Source organism: Saccopteryx bilineata, chromosome 4, assembly GCF_036850765.1.
Source record: "Saccopteryx bilineata isolate mSacBil1 chromosome 4, mSacBil1_pri_phased_curated, whole genome shotgun sequence".
Classification (NCBI taxonomy): Eukaryota; Metazoa; Chordata; class Mammalia; order Chiroptera; family Emballonuridae; genus Saccopteryx; species Saccopteryx bilineata.
In genome coordinates, this window is record NC_089493.1 from 236,511,911 (window position 1) to 236,532,488 (window position 20,578).

General features: G+C 37.2%; 1 protein-coding gene across 2 annotated transcripts in view; it reads right to left on the reverse strand.

Moving 5' to 3' along the window:
- EFNA5 (ephrin A5) overlaps positions 1–20,578 on the reverse strand; it is a 288,937-nt gene that overhangs the window by 237,218 nt on the left and 31,141 nt on the right. The gene's annotated exons all lie outside the window — the stretch shown is intronic.

Genomic DNA, 20,578 nt, shown 5'->3' on the forward strand with positions numbered 1-20,578 from the left:
CTGAGTTGATATTAATGTTGAAGAAAAAACAAGTTAATGTAACTTTGGTTTTAGATGACTTGTTTTCAGAGTGAAGAAAGACAGGTGTTGGAAACAGAGATACTTAGAGAGGAGATAATACCCTCATACTACACTTGACTTTTGATTTGAAGTTCAGCTTGCCGAACTTGTTATATAATACATCCCCATTATCTCCCCATTTTTAACTAAATGAACGGCTTCCTCCTACCAAAAAAAAAAAAAAAAAAAACCCTCTTCATTTTATAGCCTAGTGTACCCTTGCAGCTGGATGACTAAGTAATAAAGTAATGACTAATGTGTACATATATGGGGGTTGGGCCACATGCTCCTCATCGTTCTTTTTTTTTTTTTTTTTTCACTCTGGTGCCTAAAAGATGAATCTCATGTCTGGAGCTTTGGCAGTCATCAGGAACCATGAGAACAGAAGGCTAGATTCTAAAAAGTGGCAGAATAGTAGGGTTCTTAACTTGTCTGCAATCCTTGACTGCACAGAATCACCTAGAAAGTTAAAATATATATATATATATATATACCCATGTCCCACCCTCAAATACCTTACTTAATTGTTTGAGTTGGGATGAGCACATGTGTATCTGGGTATGTGTATTAAAAGCTCCATAAATGATTAAAATATAAAGCTAGATTTAAAAACCACTGATTTAATTAAGCACATCATTATCATCCCATTATATTATGCACTATCTTAGTCCATCAAGACTTCTGTTAAAAAATAACCTAAGTGCCTGACCTGTGGTGGCGCAGTGGATAAAGCATCTACCTGGAAATGCTGAGATCGCCAGTTCAAAACCCTGGGCTTGCCTGGTCAAGGTACATATGGGAGTTGATGCTTCCAGCTCCTCCCCCCCTTCTCTCTCTCTGTCTCTCTCTCCTCTCTCCCTCTCTGTTTCTCCTCTCTAATAATGAATAAATAAATTAATTAAAAAAAAAACCTTAAAAAAATAACCTAAGTAACATAAAACAATAATAACAGCTACCACGTATTAAAGATCTCCATTATGTCTCTGTGCTAGGTAGGCTCTTTGCAAATAATTCTACATTCATTTTCTAACTAAATCCCTATAACAACTCTGGTGTCAATATTAACATTTTTTTTTTACTTCCTGGAAAAGTGAGGTGCATTAGCTTTGAGTAATTGACTTAAGAGTCTCACAGGTTAGGCCTACTGGTGGTACTGCAGTATTGACCTGGGACACTGAAGTTCTAAGTTTGAAAACCCAGTAGGTCGCCTACTTGAGCACAGGCTCATCAGCTTGAGCGTGGGGTTGCCATCTTGAATGTGGGATCATCAACATGATCCCATGGTCCCTGGCTTGAGCCCAAAGATCTCTGGCTTGAGCCCAAGGATGTTGGCTTGAGTAAGGGTCACTGGCCCAGCTTGAACCCCGGTTCAAGGCACATATGAAAAGCAATCAATGAACAACTGAAGTGATGCAACTACAAGTTGATGCTTCTTATCTCTTTCCCTTCCTGTCTCCCTCTCTCTCTTAAAAAAAATAAAATAAGAGTCCCCCAGTTAGTATTCCAGCCCAGATCTGACTGACTCCAAGACAGTTCTTACCACAGCACAGTAATGCCTTTTTAGATGTCTGATTTACTTCACTACATCTAGGGGTGCCAGTGAAGCTGCTAATACGCAATGAAAGGGTGGGGCAGTAGGAAAAAGGAAAAGGATCCTGGTCATATTTAAGATAAATCTCTAAAACAAAATCAATCTCCTCTGAATAACCAGTTGTTAACTTGACTTCTAGGGTCATATAGTTTGCTCAGCAATAGACCTAACAAAAAGTCACATTCCTTTAACCATTATGTAGAGCTACTTGATAAAGGTTTGCATTCGCATTTGTTTTCACAGACTTTTCACTGATCTAGATCCAGAAATGTACCAAGTTCAGATGAAATTCCAAAACATGAATAGAAGCACCGAATCTTTACCTTTCAGCTTCCTGATTTAAAAGTTTAAATAAATCATGTGAAATGCAGAGACAAAAAAAAATCCTTTCTCTCCTAACGTTTAATGATAATTTATAGCCTTAGAACATTTGTAAATTTAACGGCCCATCAAAGTGTCTGAGAGCACACCCATTCAAAGGACTCACTAAATGACATTACACATAACTTTTCATGAAGTACTACTGTACAGCATGAATGGGTGGGCAGGCTGGAGAACCAATACCACAGCAATAATTTATTGTTTGTAATTTTGCCTATTAGTTGCAAAAACATTTGTTAAAGGGAAACAGTCAGTTACAAAAAAAAGTACTTCACTACTTTGTCAGTGCTATAAATTACAAAGGCAGACAGATCCTTTATGATCCTAAGGATGTGCTAATTTTTTCTCCAGCCACCAAAAAACGGCAAGAAAAAAGTTTTGTGGTAAAGTCTTATAGAATTTTAGAAACTTGTTCCTTTGACCAGGGTTGTATTGTTCAACTCACCTCCTCCCCATATTCCAAAGAACATCAGTGAAAGGAAACCAAAAATATTGACCGTTTTTCCAATACACAATTGGGAGGGTTCCCCACTTTTTATACAACATACGTTCTTTTATTTTTTTTCTTTTTTTTTACAGTTACAGAGACAGAGTCAGAGAGAGGGACAGATAGGGACAGACAGACAGGAACGGAGAGAGAGATGAGAAGCATCAATCATTAGTTTTTGGTTGCAACCCTTAGTTGTTCATTGATTGCTTTCTCATATGTGCCTTGACCGTAGGGCTACAGCAGATTGAGTAACCCCTTGCCCGAGCCAGCGACCTCGGGTCCAAGCTGGTGAGCTATTGCTCAAACCAGATGAGCCCGCGCTCAAGCTGGGGACCTTGAGGTCTCGAACCTGGGTCCTCCGCATCCCAGTCTGACGCTCTATCCACTGCGCCACCACTTGGTCAGGCCCAACATACATTCTTATAATAGAATTTGCTCCAAAAATATCTAAAGAGATGAAGCCTGAAAGAGGACTTTATGCAGGGTAAGTGGATTTTACAATACCATAAACAATTACCCCAATTTTGCCAACGCATTCATCCTACCCTAACAGGTGAAGTTAAGACAACTATCAATGCTGTAATGAAAAAGGAATGTTAACTTGAAGCTTACAATGACCACAGACTATGATAGAGTGGCAAGAGTAGATTGACAAGAGTCAGTGATCGAAGTTAAGCATTCCTACCTGCATTAAAAAGTCTTTATGTTTTCCTTAAAACAACCTAACCATGCAACTTTCATGGTTTTCATTCTTTCACTATATATATTAAATGACTCCAGACTTAATAGAATTCAAAACATTTAAATCTCAGTGTGTTAAGCATAATTTTTACCATCATAAAATAGACCACTTATTTGGTTTAAGCTTTGCTTAAAAGATTGTGTTGGGTTTTTTGTCCTTTAATTCTAGACATGTGGTCCCAAAAACCCAGCACAGGAGTCTGTGTTTCTGTGCCAAATTCTGCATATCTATTTTACTAGTTTTGTTGACTAAAAATGTTCTCTCTATAAACTTCAATAAGCCTGACCTGTGGTGGCGCAGTGGATAAAGCGTCGACCTGGAAATGCTCAGGTCGCCGGTTCGAAACCCTGGACTTGCCTGGTCAAGGCATATATGGGAGTTCATGCTTCCAGCTCCTCCCCACCTTCTCTCTCTCTCTGTCTCTCCTCTCTCTCTCTCTGTCTCTCCCTCTCCTCTCTCTAAAAAAAAAAAAGAATATAAACTTCAATAATTTGGTGGTGAATTTCGGCAGAATAGTTTTTCTGTATGAAAGTTAAGCCATGGGATTAACTTTACCTCCAAAAAGCAGTCATTTTGAAAATGACCCCACTGAAGTCACAAAAGAACCATAGCTAATTCACTTTACTGTCCTTCTGCACATGTGACCACATATATGACAGTTCTAGCCAAATTAGTGGCTGCTATCTGTAAGCTGCTTGTTAACTGTTTTCCTTTAAAACTTCTTTTCTGAACATTAATTAAAGGAAAAAATACAGCTTTCACATAGATTATATTTTATATATAAACATTCACTTACCAGACACTTAATACAGCCCCAGCCAAACAATCGAAAGTAATTTTAGTGACTTTTCTTGGATTAATTTAAGTGTTTCCATAAACTTTCTGTGCTTACATCTAGCATGCAAAAGGCTGGCCCTAACACAACTCAAAATGCTAACATCTAAATACAACTGAGAGTTTATCAGTTAAGAGAAGAAATACTCTCACTAAAACAACTTCTGAATTTATGCTGCAGCAATGAATTTTCCAACTTGGACTCAGAGCTAAAAAAAAAAAGAAGGGAGTTGGTTTTTTCTGAATAACCAAACCAGTTGTTTGACTCAACTGGGCAATTTAGTTGCTGTTTTGATGTCAGGTGACTTAGCTGACATACATGCTTTAACTTGACACTTGAGGTGTTTTGAGATTGTCTCATGTGCATTTCTGTTTTTAGCAACCACCATTCAGTTAAAGCAATTATGAAATTCACAACTAGCCAATTTCTTCCAAAATATACAAAGAAGAACCAAGACAAGAAAAAGAAAATCATCAAGTAGAATGCCTTCCTGTCACCATATCAACATATATAAACTATATAACATGATAGATAATTTAAAACATTCTGTTCACATCTAAAACTCTAATTCCTTATTAATTGGTATTAATTAAAAATTATGAGATTATTCCAAAGCTAATATTCCACAATAGCAAGCAGGAACAAGTTGAGCCATTATCTAAAATTAGCTTATTCACTGTAAAATAAAGATTGAATGTTAAGGTATAGAATTTTTCTAAATCCCCAAACACACCAGAACCAATTGTGAAATTAAATGTGACACTTTCCATAATTCAAACTACAGTTACTGCATTTTCATTTTTCTCCTAAATTAAATTAGTCTTATTGATTATAGCTCAGGAATCCTTGTCTCGTTACTGTGATTTTCAAATTTTAATAAAAGGTACAATTCATTTGTACACAATTAAGCTGGTGTTCTTAAATTGCAATATAGGAGATTAAGTATCAGCTCAATGACTATCTCAATATTGTAGCTTACAAACACGATAAAATCATTTTCTTTGCTAGCTCAAAACAACTGAGAAATTCATGTACCCTGTTTTCAGTCTACCATGATGGATGATCACTTATTATTAAAGTAAGATCATATGAATTGATTAGCAATGTTATTTACCTACACATTGGCTGCACATAGGTCCTGAAATAAAGTAAAGGCCCTAGTCCATTTTAAATGTGTTATGGGGTTAATAGCTTTAGTAAAAGCAGAACAACCAAACTAAAATTCAAAGTCCTTGTACTAAGAAACAAAAAGAGTACACAGTATATTTTCAAAAATTTACTAGTGAGTCTGACCAGGTGGTGGCGCAGTGGACAGAGCGTTGGACTGGGACACCGAGGATCCAGGTTCAAAATCCCAAGGTCGCCAGCTTGAGTGCAGGCTCATTTGGTTTGAGCAAGGCTCACCAGCTTGAGCCCGGGGTCACTGGCTTGAGCAAGGGGTCACTTGGTCTGCTGTAGCCCCCCAGTCAAGGCACATATGAGAAAGCAATCAATGAACAAGTAAAGTGCCACAATGAAGAATTGATGCTTCCTATCTCTTTCCCTTCCTGTTTGTCTGTTCCTATCTGTCCCTCTCTCTGTCTTTCTCTGTCTCTGTCAAAAAAAAATAAAAAAAAAATTTACTAGTGAGACACCCATACTATGGACAATAGCTTTGTTGTACCAAAAACCCATACTGAATGTTTTGTCCTTATAAAATACCTCTTTGATGTAATAATAATCGAATAAACAGCCTCAAAAAACACATTTATTAAACTCAGACTGATTTAACATTGCTTTCTATGTACTGAGATTTAAATTTGATTTTGATATTTTTAATTTAAGAGAAAAACATTTCTTAACAGCATTTCCTTAATGATCATAGTTGATGGAGCTGTGAGCCCTAGTCTTTACTAAGAACAGAAGGATTTGGTAACCCCCACCTACCTCTAGACCAGAGGTCCCCAAACGTTTTACACAAGGGGCCAGTTCACTGTCCCTCATACCGTTGGAGGGCCAGACTATAAAATAAAGAACAAGTAAATTTAAATCAACAAACTGACCAGTATTTCAATGGGAACTATGGGCCTGCCTTTGGCTAATGAGATGGTCAATGTCTGGTTCCATATTTGTCCCTGCTAGCCGTAACAAGTGATATGACAGGCTTCTGGAGCCATGACGTGTGCGTCCCGTGTCACCGGAAATAGTACTGTACGTTAGCGACACCACGCTTTGCAGCGCCACCACCTACAGTACTCGAGATGCATCCTGTGCTCCTCTCACTGACCACCAATGAAAGAGGTACCCCTTCCGGAAGTGCTGTGGGGGGGGGGGCAGATAAATGGCCTCAGGGGGCCGCATGTGGCCCGTGGGCCATAGTTTGGGGACTCCTGCTCTAGACCTTTCCTCCCGCCTCTTCAATCCAGGACTGTGACACTGTTAAGCTGTTCACATCTGTGAACAGTGCTGAGATGCCTCTCTTCATGTCTAGTATTAGATATTATACAGCATCATCAGAAATGCTGTAGCAACTCCTGTTACTTCACTGACAATTGCTTTTTTCTGTGAAATAGGTATGTAACCCTTTTTGGTCATAATAATATTCAAATGACTTATTTCTATCTTTTGTTTTTTGTTTATTGACTTTAGTGGTGTTAATATAAAAATATTACTGAAGAGAGTTATTTGAGTACCCTGAATGAATTGATTTAACCTCTCATTGCTCTTCGTCCCCCAAAAGGGAGATGAAACATCCACTCTGTCTATATAGATATAATAATAAATGTCATTGGCCACTTTTTCACTCAATGACTTGTCATCAAGGGAATGTTTCACATGCAAATGCCTGTATCAGCCTTATCTACTTCCTCAACAGAATGCAAGCCAAGGCTTCATTAAGTGCCTGGTCATTTATATCAAACACCAAAAAATAAATGAGGATGCTACTTGAGATGAGAATACATTAGAAGTTACAGTGCATTAAGCCATTGCTTCTGTGTCATAAGGCCCAATTCTCAGCTGTAAATATATTTATAAATATTTAAATGTAAGATTGCATTTATAAAAGTATGTATTTTATATTATGATGAATTTCAATTTCACAATGATGTTTACACAAGCTGAAAACATTTGTTTTTCCTAGAGAATGAGTCTTATTCATTAGCACTGCTCACAGTCAATTTATGAAATACATTTTATTTTCACTATCAGAGTTATAGAAAACTAGTTTCAAAATATGACATTACTCACTGACAAGTTAAAATAGAGCATCAAGATGAACTAAACTAGATCTACAGTGATCTATCACTCAAATAATTAAAAAATTAATGCTTATTAATTGCTTATGAGGTACAATGAATAGAACTAATTATTTAACATATATGAACTCAATGACATCTGTAAAATAACACTGTGAGGTAGGTACTGTTATCATCCCTATTTTACAGATAGGAAAAAAATGAGGCAACAAGAATCTGTATTACTTGTCTAAGACTACATCACTAGTAAGTCGTAGATAGCTAGTTTTAGAGCTTATACTCTAAATTCCAAAATAAACCAGTATGTCATGATGCCTCTTTAGACGCCTTATATAAAGCAAATGCTGCCTATTACCAGCACCAAGAGTACTTTGCTTTTAAAAATAAAATGATAGGTTCATTAAGTGATGCATGTTATAGCACTTTACAAAGATCATATTAGCCACAGTCTCAAAAATGTATTAGCACATAAGATGAAACATAAAACACAAAGTAACCAGAATAAATCCTTCATATAAACTGTTTACCTTTTTTTCCACTTTTCCAAACCCATTTATTATGAAAATCCGTCACCAGGTTTATACAATATTGAAAGTATTTCTTGTTTGTTTCCTATTTATACTACAAGCTATTCATGGTCTGGAAAGCAGCTAATCTATACATTATTGAAAATGCCACACCATATTGTACCCACAGAACCTTTGATAAATACTAAATATTACATTGACAATGAGTAATGGCAACTGAAATGAAAATTACAATGCAACTCAAAGATGAAATATGAAGCCAAAATAAAATGAATGTGAGTCCCATTCTAAACATCCCTCAGTCTTTTGAGGTCTGTAAAGAGATGTCCTTATAGACGTCCTTATTTAGGACAAAGGAAGGTAGTATTTTTGAGGTCTGGGAAAGATAACGACATCACTCCTGATTAATATTACAACACTAAAATACAAGTCATACGAGAAAGACACAAAGAAGGAAGGATGGATAAACCATGTCATATAATTGTTTTATTTCTTAGCATATAAAAAACCTAAATGCAAAAGAGTTAGCATATTATCTGAATGTGTGGATTTTAGATATCCTTAATGATTTTTTTAAGTCTCACTGATTTGCCTGTAGTGAAAGGAGCAGGGGTAGGAAGGAAGGAGGTGTGTTCATTCTGTACCTCTGAACTGCTATTATACTGTTTGACAATTACTCTGTGCATTATATTACCTAACATTTTAATAAAAATCTCAGTGTCAGTCTACACTCAATCAAAACTTACAATATTTAACAAATTCTACTTAGAGTTAGTTATTTAAGTAATAAATGATTATTGAATAATTCTGAACATTCTGCATCTGAAATAATAGAATATGGAGAAAAAAATTTTAAAGCTGTATTTAAATATACATGATGAGGCAAAAGTAGGTTTACAGTTGTGAGTACACAAAACCATTTATTCTTGTATTATAATTATTAATCATGGTATTATTTTCCATACAAACAACTGTAAGCCTACTTCTGCCCACCCTGTATATACAATCTCTATACTTTCCATATTCATTGTACATATACAGATACACATGTATATATATACATATTTATACATATTTGTGTGTACTTGTATACATGTATATATGCACATACACAAACATTTTGCCTATGGCAAAATTAAAATTATAGACATCCCCAGAGCAGTTTTCCTGGACACCAAAAATATTACTGGTTTATATGGAAAAGAAAAATTCTTCCTATTGAAGACTGATAGATATGAAATAAAGTAGTTGATATCAATTGTTAATTGTATGTACTTTTTTAATACAAATCCATTGTAATTTGGAGATGCAGAGATATGTATTTTTATAAAACAGAGAAGATATATATTTATTTACATCCTCTGAAATGATCTCTACAGAACAAAATATTCTAACCATCATCAATTTAAAAATGTGACAAAGTATTAATGTTTCCCTATTAGAAAAAAGAAATAAGTTATCAGAAGAGCTTTTCAAAGCTTTAGTTGGAGAATGATTTCACAAAGTAATGCATCTATTTGGGTGTTTTGCATTTTTTTGAAATTTCTTATGAAGCACTGATTTTCTTCACTGATCCTTAACAGGATGGGCACCAGTTTCTAGAGGAAGCTACAGATGGGCTGCCGGAAAGGAAGCCCCTGTGCCAGCTCCTCCCAGAGGCCTGGGAGAGGTTCCTGCAGCCCCCAGCACGTGGCCCAGAGGGGCAGCGACAGGGTGAGGGGCGGCACAGCACTGCAGAAACAACTGCCCCTCTCATTCATTTTCACCTCTCCCTCTTCTCTCTCCTTAACCCCCCGCCCACCTTTTCTCTTCCTTTTCTCTTCCTTTTCTCAAGGGCTGTCTTTTTTTCTATCTTCATTCTACTCTTCTTGTTGGCTCTGTTCTCTTTTTCTCACTTGCTCTCCTCTGCATTCCCTTGCCTAGTTTACCTTTCTCCTCTACCCTAACATATACTGCTCACAAACATTAGGGGATATTTCAAAATGAAGCAATGAAATAGCCCCTAATGTTTGTGATCAGTGTACTTCACACACTTGGAAAGCTGGGACCTCCCACAAAAGCCTTGGCATACTTGCCAGAATACACAAAATTACAATACTTTGGGGAAGTCCCAGCAGGGACAAATGTAGATAATAGTAGATGAGCAAGACAAACAACAGACACTGGATCTTCCAGCTCTTCACCACCCCTCAGTGCCCTCCTGTCCACTATTTTCTTCTCTTTTTAAGGTCAGTGTTCTCCACCTGTTTGTGTGTCCTCCCCTCCAGCATTCTGTTCCCTCTTCTTTGTTCTTCTCTTCATCTTTATTACTCTAGTTGAAGAACATGGTGTTTAGAACTAACCAAATGCTCCACAAGCTTCCCCTTTGAAGATGCATTAAATCTCACCAAGTTTTATCCAGAGAACATTTCCTTCTCTCAGCCTTTTCCCTCTCCTTAGCAAGTCTACAGCCATCAATATATCAGATGGGTCTCACTCTCCTATGATGGAAATAATACTCTAAGTATCAAACTTTTTATCTACCATAGGAGATCCCAATATAATTGTTGAATATATTCTTTGAAAATACTTTCCAACCTATTCACGTATCCAAACGTTTCATTTAAACTATGTTTTAAAACTGCCCTTTCAAAATAATTTGGCCAAGATTACACTTCAGAACTCACCTCGAAACTCAGCATTTTATGTTTCTTTACATACACTAAATCTGCACTAAGCTCATTCTCATTATAAGTGCACTTTTATATACAATGCAGAGTATTTTTGCTGCCTCTCTTTCCAATAAAAGTACACAGTGGTATAAGAAGAAAAAGTCCTGTATTAGTCTAAATTGAGTTCATTTTTTATGTGCACTCTGCTTTTTAAAAATTTCTTCCTGCTTTCTCTATTTGTGAGTCATTTGTTCATCTTCATACTAAACACACCAAGAGTCAGGGTCCTTTTCTGACATGAACTTCTCCTCCAAAAACATTATAAATGTGTTTTTCTTGACAAATTACATGTAAACCAGCTAGCTGTACTCAAGAGCCTGGATCAAACAAACGTGCAATTAGGCTGCAAACCTCTGATGTGCTGACTCTTTCCATTTTTCCTGTCCCTTTCTGCCTGGAAAAAGTAAGAAAGGAACAATTTCCTGACCAGATGCCAAATGAACCCCGGAATCTGTGAGGCGTCCTGGGCAGTGGGCAGCGGCGCCTCTCCCGCTGGGCCAGCTGCGAGATCGCAGCTCCGAGCCCTGAGCACCGCTGAGACACATTACTTCCGCTTTTCTAACTTTTCCACTTCTGAGCACCATCAATTATGCACTAGAATAACAGAGGCCTGGCAAGGCAGTGTAACATAAAGGCCGATTATGACGATAAATAATTTAAACATGTGCGTGCCATGTTCCTTTCACCACTGATAGGAGGCCAGAGTAATGGGAGGCACATAGAAGATTCAAACGTAGCAGAAGGACTAGTCTGGAAAAAGCAGACAGTGTACTCACTGGTGAACCTTCCTGTTCGCTGCCCAGTGGGAGGAAAGCGGCAAAGATAATGAACTGGTCACATAGGTACTCACACTTGCACAAACTGATTAAGAATCGCAAAGGCCACAGAGCCTCACAATGGATGTGTATTTTCCACGGCAGATGCAGCCCAGGAAGTACGGGGCACACATTTTGGAGGTTCTCGGCACCGTCCAGCTTCCAGAAAAGGGTAAACCATTACATATACAAAGATTTCAAGAGAAAAGACACACTGTTTCCATGTAAAGTTATTCAAACTTTGGTGAAATTCAAACTGGGAGACTCTCAGTGTCTGTACACTGGTAGGAGGACTAGAGCACAGCTGGGTGCTGGCAGGGGATAGCTGAGTAGAGGTTGCTGATCTAATCCTTTCAAACGACCCTCATCCTCTCTCAACTGTGATTCCGAAAAATCTGCAAGTTTCTTTATCAGTATTCTGGGTTTTGGTTTTTTTTTAAATTATGATCTGAACATTCACAGCTGAGCAGACACGGTTGTATGTTCAAATACTGCAAAGAAAACAAGCACCCTCCCTGCAGTGCCCTGGGAAGTTCAAAACTCAGCTGCAGCGACAACATCTGAAGGCCAGCAGGACTCGGCTCCTTATCCGCACTGGCAAGCGAGATTTCAAACTGGGGCCCTAATGGACTGCACACAAACTTTAAAAAAAAAAAAAAGAACAATTAATTTTAAACTGAAACAATTCAGATAACTGCCTCAAGTTTATTGATCTCCTTTATAAAGAGAATTCCTAAGGTATGCTGTGACATTTTTAATGCTTTAAAATGGTAGACTATACAAGAGTGAAAAGAGGATGAATAAAACTAGATACCAGCAGGAAGGACGATAAATCAAAAGCTGACCTTAAAACGTATGAAGTTGTGGAGAACAACAGTTAATTCATGTCAAATGATACTCAACTTCAATTTTGGAATGAGGCTACCATTATCTAGAAATATTCCAAAATTAATCCTTAGTCTACAAGAGAGCTAATATTACATTTCTAAATGCAAATTGACAAAAACTCTAGGGGAAAAACCATTTTGAACTGTGGTTTCCAGAAGGCTTCAGGTTTAGTCATTCAAACTAAAGGGGAGCAAAGCTTCTTAAAATAACATTCTTCTTAAATCGCATCCATATGATTTAGCAAATTGTTATGGCCAAAGTCAATAAATCATGATGCAGAGTTTTTATTTTAATGTATGAATGCTTTTATTTTATTTTTGCTTTAAGCCAACCTTTTCTAATTTTTAGTCCAAAGTTGGATGTATATTCTTGTCTAGGTAAACCAAACTACTTCTCACGTAATGGGTTCCTGCTTTTCAATGTGAACCCACCCCCAGAAAGAGAGAGGAATCATCCCCAACAGTTCAGGAGGGCACAGAGCTGGTTGCCTTTATATTAGCACCAACATGTAACCCATTAGCTGCCTTCAGTCAGCAGTATCTGAATTTGTAGATTTCTCACCACTTTACAATGTGTAAGTTTTTCTTAACCCCAAGGATTTCACTTTGTGCTGACACATATACCCAAGAAGCAACCTCCATGAAACTATCCTTTTAAGGCAAGTATTTTGCGCACTCCTTAATGATGGGTGTTTAAGAGAAACGGTAATTATGATAGATTTTGAGCCTTAGGTAACAGACATCCTCACAGTGAGAGGGTTCACTACATTTAAGACCTAACTCCTCATTAAGAAATGTAGATGTATCAATTCATTTTTGTACAGACACACTGGCAGTGAGGTCCAGGTTAGTAAAAGGGCTCACCCTTATGAGGGATGGCTTCTCGAGTGAGCAAACATCTCACAAAGTCACTAGTTTGCCCAGACTGTGAGCAAATTAAGCTTCCCATGGGCAATTAAAACTAAGGGACATTGGAAATATTATTAAAAGCACCAATGCTTTAACTATCATTTCCTTCTTTCTTATCCTTTGTACAACTTTAAAATTTTTGTTTAAATGAGTCATTTAATCAACCGCATTAGACACTCTACATGCTACAACTCTGATTCTGAAATCATAGCTTAAGACCAAAAGCAGTCCACATGATCTTAATGTTAGTAATGAAACTACCATGAAAACATATTATATATGTGTGTATTATATATATGAGAGTGTATGTGTGCATATTATGTATGTGTGTATATTTATTTATTTATGACTCTCTCAAATCACATTCCAGATCAACATTACTGTTAAATGAGAGGGAAAAATCCTTGAACCAAGATGCCATGACCTCAATCCCTTTTCACCCATGTGCATGCCGAAGTTTTCCTGCCTGGCTCTCCTGCAAAGATGGCAAACAGAATTTAATATTTCATGGAGCCCAAAGCACAAAGCATGTTCTAATTCAATACAAGGAAATGCTTTATCTCATCCTTTATAGATTAAATTATCCAAAACTGTGAGAAACTTCAGAAAGCCATGACAAGTTTCAACCAAGTGACACGTAAGTTTCTTCCGAATACTCAAGCTATTAATGAAATGGAAAATCTGAAATAAAAGATTTACGTAATTTGTGAGTTTACTTTAGGACAGTTGTTTCCAGACGAGTTGCTATATCAAATTACATGATTTATTACAGCTAAAGTAACTTAGAATATCATATCCAATTTTTTATCAAGATGGTAAGATCATGTTCTTTAATATAGATGACATAAGGCACATATTTTGCATAATAACACCTCTTTAAAAAGCTGAATTCTATGAAGACTGTCTGGAGTGGAAAGAGTGAAACGTGGGCAAACACAATCCCGTCACAACCAGCTGCAAAGGTTATAAGGTTGTAGCAGAGTGGGCATGAGGGTACTGATGCCAGGGTGTGATCTGTAAACCATCAGAAAAAGCACAGAAAGCGTTTAGTATTTTAAAAATATTTGAGAGCAAAGCAAGCATCTTTGGTTTAAATCAACCAGATTTTAAGCTTTAGGGTTTTATAAGAACATCCTACTATAAATCTTTCTAAAATTTGCCTGCTTTTTTGTTTATTTTATTTGACTCAGGCCAGTAATGACCACGACAAATACCTAAATGCTGAACTAAGCAAAACTTCTATCCCTAAATTTTATGTGGGAGGCTTAAATTTCTTCTTTAAAGCCAACAACAGTAAATAAGTTCAGTATTGGTTACTTTCTTTTTGTTAACCACAACCAAAAAATAAAACCTTTATAGAATCTTACTTGGAATCAAAAGTCTGAAAAAAAAATTATTGCCATAGCCTCTCAAATCCTTAATCCACTCCCCCCAAAAGCTTTTTGGTTAAAATAAGTCTCTTCAATCTATAATATTTAGAACGACAAGAGAAGTCCTGTGACTCCATCCTGCTTCCAGCATCTGTCAAGAAAATCACAAACCTAACCCTCAGTTCATGGGAGAATGCTAACAGGAGATGAAGAATGCTTCAAGGGAGAAAGCATATTATTAGAAAGGTTCAAGAACAAATATTCACAAATAACAGCAAAGCCCTCTTTTTTTTTTTTTCTTTCTTTTTTTTTTTTTTTTTTGCTTTTCAGGTTTGGTTACTGAATTAAAAATGTAGGTCAAGAACAAGTTAGTTTTTTAGTGAAAATCTTCAAAACAGAAGAAAAACAGCTTATAATTTATATGTCTATAAATTTAAAAGCCCACAGAAAGAAAAATAACCAAACTAAGTTTACCCTTTTTAAGTCATTTTTGCATTTCAAGTATTTTTAATTATAAAACTGCCTTTAGGGCTCCTACTGTTCAATCCATACAACAAATCTTATCAAAGACACATGTGCCAGACTGTAGAATACTGTAGAAGCAAGTAGTCTGTACTGCAGGTGGTAAGAATTCAAGCTTCAGATAGAAAGGTGTTTCTTTACAAACATATTACTTTAGGCATTTAAGACTCTCCCACTTTTCTCCATCTGATAGCCTCATACACATAAGAATAACATGCATAAATTTTGATTTTAAAATATAGGATATCATTTGCACTCTCTAGAATATAACTTCTTTGAAAATGTCAGGGGACAGTGGGACACAGCAGCATTCACTTGGTAAGGTTAATAATACAACACACACCTGCTTAAACAATAGCAGTAGTAGAGGCAGTGGGCGAGAGTTAAGAGCACAGTCTATGGAACCAACTGCCTGGGTTTATCTCAGTTCTGCCACTTACTAGCAGTTTAACCTTCTTCACTGTACTTATTTATTTATTTTTAAAGTGTGTATTTGTTTATTTTAGAGAGAAAGAGAGGAAGGAGAGAGAAACAACATCAATCTGTTTCTGTATGTGCCCTGACCAGGGACTGAACCCACACCTTTGTGCATGGAGAGGACGCTCTATTGAACCGAGCCCTCTGGCCTATATTTAATTTGTGTCTTCGTTTCCTCATCTGCAAAATGAGGATGGCAATAATACAACCTACGTCACAGGGTCACTATACAAATTATGCAACTTAACAGATGTGCACTGCTTGTAAAGAGATTGGTACATATTAAGAGCTTATAAATGTTTCCTGATTTTAAGGCTATTGTGCAGACTACAAATGTAGTAAGAGCTCAATGCAGGGCCCAATTCAGCACAGTGATAGTTTATTCTAATTGCACAGGTTTGGTAGAGCAAGCTTTACCAATTACCAGTGCCTTTATACACAGTGAACAAATACACAAGCACTTCATCTCATTTATTGATTATCAAAAAAATGTATATTAAAACAACAGCTCTTTCTTGTTTATTAAATAAGATCCTTTAAAAAACCCAGTTCTGGTAAGAGTATACTTAAACAATAAAGCAATCTGACAATATTGCCTAGTATTATACAATGTTAATACTGTTTGACCAAATAACCCTACTACTCTATCTTAGAGGAAAAAAAATATGAGGAAAGATTTAAGCAAAAAATAAAAAATGTCACTTCTGTTTCATTTATATGATGAAAAATTGGAAATAATATATACGTCTAACAATAAGTTCTATATTTTTAATAGTCAGCAGGTTTGGGATATGCCGTATATTAGATTTCTCTATCTTGGCCTCTCAGTGATTATTCATAAGTTAAAGGCACAAAAAGGCTCAGACTTAATGTCATTTCTTTATTCCATCATTTCCCAAACATATTTGTAACAAAAACTCTGGAAGTGGGGGGTAGTTAGTAACTACTATTTCCCATTGAACTAGAGTGCCATGGAATGGGATGGAAAAGCATTGATTAAGTAACAGATGGTTATTCTTCTTGATAAAAATTGATGCAGTCATTGACAAGGATAGTTTGCAATATTACACAGGCTGCTTCCAGCAATATGGGGGAAAAAAGTTATATGATGTTAAGGAGGTTGGGGGGTAGGTTACAATCAATCAATTAATTAATGCCCAAACATGCGAGAAAAGCTCCAATGGAAATATCCCCACATGAGTTGAAGAATTATGTGTAAATGTTTCTGTAATGTCATGCTACTTCTCTAATGGAAAACAAATTCATAATAACAATAAAACATGTGAACCAGTGATATCAATCTTATGTTCTTTCTTCCTGACTTGGAAGTTAAGTTGGTTTAGCTGATTGTTAGTTTAATAAGACCTGAGGGGAGAATCCTTACAGAAAGTGACCTGTAACAAGAAAGTGGAAAACAAACAGAGAGATCATTCAGCTTCGCCAGAGGAATACAGGGAAGCAGCGGCCCTGTCGATTTGAAAGAAGCTAATGAAACATTATCTGCAGGTGAGCGCACTGTCTCACAGCATTACAACTCTAAGCTACAAATGATTTCCTAACCACAGAGGTAACCACTATACAGATACTTTGAAAGATGAATGAGAATACTGCCACATGCAAGGTCAATCATAAAACTCAGAAAACCTGGATATGTCTTCTTCCCCAGAAGACATTCTAAGGTGCCACTGCGTACACGTGAGCAAGCCACATCACAGTCAGTTCTCCTGTACCTCTTAGTTTAAATTTTAGCAGCCGGAAATACATACAAATAAAGAAAATGTATACATACATAAACTAAAGTCTCCACAAACTGAAAGCTATGATTTTCGTTGTGTTGAAACAGCAATTTTCAACCTTTTTCATCTCATGGCACACATGTAATTACTAAAATTCTGTGGCGCACCAAAAAACATTTTGCCAATCTGACAAAAAGAATAGGTATAATTTTGATTCATTCACACCAGACGGCTATTGTGTTGGCTGTTGTCATTTTTTTTATTTGAAATAAGGGAAAAGAGGTCAGTGCCCCTGACTGAATAGCCAGGTATTGCATGATTTAAAAATTCTTGTGACACACCAGCATGCCTGCCACGCCACACCAGTTGAAAATCGCTCTATTGGAGAATTGAACAAACATTAATTACCAATCCTTATAATTATTTATGGTTTAAATATATAGTTTTAGAAAATCAATATATAAGAGCAGGTTATGAATTTGGGGGGAGAAAAAACAATGAAACCTAATTAATAATGGACAGTTTACATTTATCTATGAACTTTTCTAATACATCAACTCCTCAGGTTCATGGGGACCATGATTTTATTTGATGCAATACATTCTATTTGGAGACTTTTTTTTTCTTTTTATGACCTAATGATGCATTTAATTTATAATTAAGTTTCACTTTAAAGTATAGAGTATGTATAAAAGCCAAAGCAAGTGTGCAGCATCTGTTCATTGCATTTGCACTCACTACCACAAAAATTAACCTTAATCTAAAGAGGCACAAATGGGTTTTTATGCCATCAGGAGGCCCAAGTATTGAAAAATCAATGACTGTCCACCCAGACAAAGAGCAGCTGTTTCCTAGTATTCCGGCTCCTCACTGAGCACAGCTCAGACCCCAAAGACTGGCCTAAAACTGCCATACTCACTTTCCCCAGTTGAAACTGTCAGAAGGACACTATCTAAAAGCTATAAACTGGATTACACAGAAAGAACACGGAGTAGACTTGGCCTACCCACAGGACACTTTGAAAGGCATGTTCTATCACCATCACTTGATGTTTAGTAAAATCATAACCAGTTTTACAGTATTTCTGGGTTCAGAAATCTATCTAGTGAGACACCTTACCCATGTGGGTTAAAAAGGTCAAGGCATATGGAGCATGGACTGATTCTCAACCCTCTGCAAAACGGGTTCTCTTCCTGTAACCCATGAGATTTCTAAGGAATGACACATCATCAGGCAGTCAGAACATTCTCTGAAATATACATGCTTTTTACCTTCCTGAATGACACGAAGTCAAGATGTTATGAAGAGAAAAAAGGAAAATTAACATGTGCAAAGCGGAAAGAAAAAGAAGTTATGGGAACTGGCCATGTTTTTTCTAGGCACATGGGGATTTTCCAGAATTCTTTTCGGGAGTTACTACTCTCCACTGGGGAGAGGAAGAAGAAATATCTCAGAAATCATAGATGAGAAGCAGACTCATGTTTAATGTGGCATAAAAATGTCATTTTTGGTCCTGGCTGGGTAGCTAAGTTGGTTAAAGCGTCATCCGGATATGCCAAGGTTGTGGGTTCAATCCCTGGTCAGGGCACATACAAGAATCAACCAGTGAATGCATAAACAAGTGGAACAACAAATCGATGTTTCTTTATCTAATCCTTGCTCCCTCTCTCTAAAAACCAATTATTAAAAAAAAAAAATTTAACTACCATTTTGCTTACTACTTTCCCCATCTAATAATAAATGTTAAAACTATAGTAACTTGAAGAATGCATGTGGCACTAAGTTTATATAGTTTTCCTGATTCACTCTAGGAACTAAATCTTTTAAAAAACATGTTTTGGGGTAAATTTCTAGGTAATGTATGAAAACTATTACGATGTTTTTTAAAAGAATTAAGAGGCACTCTGTACCAGCTGACTTCCAATAGGTCAACTCTTTAAATAATACCTCAGTAGATCTAATGGATGAGGTCACCATCTTGCCATCTTAGTGTCCCCTCCTTGGGAGTTCTAATAAGCTCTGGACCATGCGACTTGAGTGCTTGCCATGTGGCTGGTCACAGACTCAGATCCAGTGACATAGGGAGCAGGAGACGAGGGGGTTGAGAAATCATGGGAGGCAGCCTCTACTGACGGCCCTGAAATCCACCCCTTGTGACTGCTTCCCAGCCTCTCCTTTGGGGCCTGTGGACTCCCTGCTGTAGTGATGTGCCATGCTCTATGCATCCTGGGGTACCGCCTGGATACAACCATCTGCGCCCTGAAAGGGTCCACGGTCCCCAGCCTGAATGGTGATTGTCTCCAGAAGCGTCTTTACTGAGCTTCAAGCATCAGGGCTTATTAAAACCCCAAAGGGAAGTAATCCCTGAATGCCACTAAGAGATCTCCAGCTGCTACCATTTATGAAGTAGGCTTGACAAGAGAAGGGGGAGAGGAGGGGGGAGCAGGAAGCTGGAGAAGAGAGAAGAATTTAGACAAGGGCAAGTTATCCAAACAGAGCCCCCATCAAAAAAGAGTCATGTTTTATCAGCTTAAGCTTTCCTGCTCCTTTCCCAAAGGTATCTCCCGCCTCAACTCCCCTTAATTCTTCTTTATAGCTGTCTACTTTCTTTAAAAAATAATAATAAAGGCAGCACATGGTTAGGGTAAGTCCATAAGTGTATGACAGTAAGACTAGCCAGATGAGTTACTTGGAAACAGGACTGAATATTTCTTCCCCCCAAATCTGAAAGGATGTTTAGTCGTCTCCACACCTCCCCCCTCCCCCCGACCCAGGGAAAAGAACTAGAGTAGCTCTATCAGTCTCTCCTTTCTTCATTCTTTCAAAAGGTCTTTTTCTTTTCATCTCATTAAGTTAAGCTGATTAATAAAAATTCAGCAGTTTGCCCATGGATCCTTTAGAAGCGGTGATACAAGCCGAAAGATGCAGGCGGAAGGTTTTGTGCTGGAGACGATGAGGGGGGTGTCATCCGCCGTTGTCATCCCGGGTTAGAAAGAAGTTACCTTCCCTCAGATTCGTCAGACAAGCTTAAGATCGTTGTTATCTCCCCGTAACCTCCAGAGGAAGTTTAGTACTTACTTACAAATAAAAGGAGTGAAAAAGAAATTCAGAAAAAAAGTACAAGAACATTTTGCTCCACTTCAAACTTATTTATACACATAAATGAATAAAACATGGCCAGTAGGAAAGGGTTCATAAAAGGAAAAAAGCAATCTTATCCCAAGAAATTTTATATGTAAACAGAAACTTGTGCTTTTTACTATAAAACAAAAACAGAGACAATCATTGA